The sequence below is a fragment of the Coptis chinensis genome, chromosome 8, assembly GCF_015680905.1.
Source record: "Coptis chinensis isolate HL-2020 chromosome 8, ASM1568090v1, whole genome shotgun sequence".
In the NCBI taxonomy this organism is placed as follows: Eukaryota; Viridiplantae; Streptophyta; class Magnoliopsida; order Ranunculales; family Ranunculaceae; genus Coptis; species Coptis chinensis.
This window is the reverse complement of record NC_141463.1, coordinates 74,579,837-74,583,226: the sequence shown is the minus strand read 5'-3', so window position 1 is coordinate 74,583,226 and position 3,390 is coordinate 74,579,837. Positions and strand designations below refer to the sequence as shown.

At 34.0% G+C, this 3,390-nt stretch overlaps 1 pseudogene; it reads left to right on the top strand.

Annotated features, from left to right (window-relative positions):
* Positions 1–1,195: 1,195 nt before the first annotated feature.
* LOC147482992 (large ribosomal subunit protein uL30w pseudogene) lies at positions 1,196–1,375 on the top strand (annotated as a pseudogene).
* The last annotated feature ends 2,015 nt before the right edge of the window (positions 1,376–3,390 follow it).

Genomic DNA, 3,390 nt, shown 5'->3' with positions numbered 1-3,390 from the left:
CTGATTAGGATATCATGGAAGCCATTCAAGTTAACTGTACTTAGGAGTTCGATCGCAATAGAGTCATATGTCTTTGCGAAAGTAACTTGGTGCCATGAGCACGACACTGTGTTTAATAATGATAGGTTCTATTTATTTAATAGGGTATCACCAGAAATAAAAAATAAATGGAAATTAATAATAATAATAATAATAATAATAATAATAATAATATTTGTATGCTTATAATCCTACGTATGTTGAATCCACTCTATATCCAGCTACCTGCTACCATAACTCCATGAAAATATCTTTGCTTGATTGATCTCTTTTTGAAGGCAAACAAACCCGGTTTGTGAATATAAGGAGCATGGTTAGAAAAATCCAGTCGCAATGCAAGCTTAGCAAGTCTGTAAGTCCGTTTACACCAGCGATGGCATAACACCTTTTGTAGGTTCTTTTGTTCCTCTGTTCATATAAATACACACATGAACTTGTAACTACTTTACTTCATTTCTTCGCAAGTGATTATACTTTACGTTATGCTGGTGGCTTTTCAAATGCTTGCATTGTTGACCTTTTGAGCCCAGCCGCATATATTTTTGCAAGTGTGAAATTTGAGATACACCCCCCTTTAGTGTAGTTATTGGGATTTTGCTGGTTTGTTTCTTATTGATATGCCCTCTGATGTTTCTCTGTAGTATCAATGTGATGGACCCAAATACCAAAAGTATTTTGTAGCTCCTCCGTTTGAGACAGGTAAAGACAATTGAGATTCTGATTCCAAATTTCTCTTGATCAGGCATGTGTTAAGCATAAAGATGTATCTTTTTTGCAGATATTCAATTGTGTCTTCCTTAAAGTTAACAAGGTGACTGTCAATATGTTGCGTAGGGTTGAATCTTATGTGACATTTTGGTAACTTTAATCTGTTTCCTGACAATTTTTTTTAAAAAAAAGTCGACGTAATGGTCATTCTCAAAGTTTACAGAAAATGATCCTTCAAGTGTTTAGAGCTCCTTTAACTTATTCCCTAAATTACAGATATCCTAATTTGAAAAGCATGAGGGAACTGATTTATAAGAGGGGTTATGGAAAGCTGAACAAGCAGCGCATTGGTTTGACCGATAACTCTATCGAGTGATTCCTTTGCTTGCCTTCTGACTTCACTTCCTGGCAAGGACTTGGAAAGTATGGGATAATCTGTGTTGAAGATTTGATTCATGAGATCATGATTGTAGGACCTCATTTCAGGGAAGCAAACAACTTCTTATGGCCTTTCCAGTTTAGTGCTCCATCAGGTGGAATGAAGAAGAAGAGAAACCACTATGTTGAAAGTGGAGATGCTGGAAATAAGGAAGATTACATCAATGAGCTCATAAGGCGGATGAACTAGATAGGGAGCTCATATTGTCATAGTTGACTATATGGTTTCATTTTTCGTTTCGGAGACTATGTGGATTTTAATTGCTCATATTATCAGAGCTATGACTATATGGTTTCAGTTTTCATTTTGCAGAGTATTTTGGATTTTGATTTAGTTGAGTTCTGCATTAAACCTATTGTTTGTTTGTTGGAATTTTGTTCTTCTCACTTGTCTACTAGTTCTGGGTTTGTATTATGCATTTATAGCCAATTTCAGATGCTTTTCATATTGGATACAAACATTATTTTTGTTCATAGGACAGATATGCTCCTATTATGTAAGTAACTACAAAAACTATATATATCCACTTCCAATATGAAGTGTACTTCTCTTGATTTGCCGCCCTCTACATCAGTCAGTTGTGTCTTCTACGTATTATCATCTTGAACATTAGTCATTTACTGCTGATGCATTGAAAAAAAAGAGTCATTTACTGCTGCAAGTGTATTAATGCAATATCAAAAGTTCTGTTCATGTATAAAAGGAGCTATAATAATGCAAATGTGCTAATGCAAAATCACTCAAGATCATCTCAATGTAAAGTCCAAAATTGAACGCTAATATGGGCCATTCCCCCACTCGGCCCAAACAGCTAACAAAAAACACATAACCGACTGCATTCATTCTCAACACTACCCATTACAAGGCGAGGAGTCTTGAATGTTTTTGACACTTCTCAACCAAATTCGTTTCTCTTATTAAAGGAGATGTACTATTGCAATTGTACTAACGCTTGTGTAAGACTTTCTTTTGAGTGAGATATTTGACAATACTTTCATCCAAATTTATCTCTTAGATCTTATATTAATTGTATCATTGTGTATACATACCTCTACGAATGGCACTTCTTCAACATCACTGCATAGCTGCCATTAACTCCTTTGATAGATACTGGAAGATATTAGCTAGAGTAAGTAGATTATGGGAAGCCGTTGACTACAACTCGGATGAAGTAACAAGTTTAGACATGCTCCTCATTGATGAACACGTATGTATAATTATATTTACTTTCTTTATCAAACATAATATATATAACAACATTTGCACTTTTACTCGGGACACCAGATACATTCAAGAATTTATAAAACGTTCATGGATAAGTTCAGACACCACATAGTTGAGAAAGAGATTTACAAAATCTATATATTTTCTTTTATGAAAAGCGACAAGGCATATAAAGTAACATCTGGAGAATATATTATCACTTTCAATTGGAGCACCATGATAAAACTAGCCAAAATCAGCGCTACGAACTTCCCAGAGCATGCATTCCAATTTGTCGATTTTGATCAAATACCATCTAAGATTAACGACAAGCATCTTATAGGTATGTACCTACATACTATAATATTTTAATAATTATTTCCAATGTTATTCTAATGTTTTACGCTGTTCTTTTTATTTATAGATGTAGTCGGACGGATAATTGTGTGGAACAAACTAAAGAATGTTACAAAAAAGAATGGCCATCAGACTGTTATAAGGGAGATACAAATTCAAGATGAACAGTAAGACATTTCATTCCAAACAAACATTAGAAATACTCTGCTGATGAATTACTTATTTATGTGTACTCACTTTTCTATTAATCACTATACTCCGTTTTAGCGTATTGTTATTAAATCTTCTTAAATTTAAAGAAAACGGAAGGAAAGTTTCAGACAAAGGGGGATAAAACATAACAAAATAAGTGTGGGATGAATTTCATCTGGATCCATTTTGAAAAGGAAAGATACTTTATATTATTCTACATAAAATTTTGATATCAAAATTGTCTCTCTCTATTTACTCTCCCTCTTTACACACATGCTACCTATTTATTGCTTCATCATGTAGAGGATATGTCTTGAAAATCACATTGTGGAGCGGCTTAGTGACACAACTCGATGATGAAACAATCAAGATAGAATAATAGTAGTACAGCAGTTTTGATCGTAACTTCTACGAGCATCAAACATAATGGTATGTTTCTTCACACCAAACAC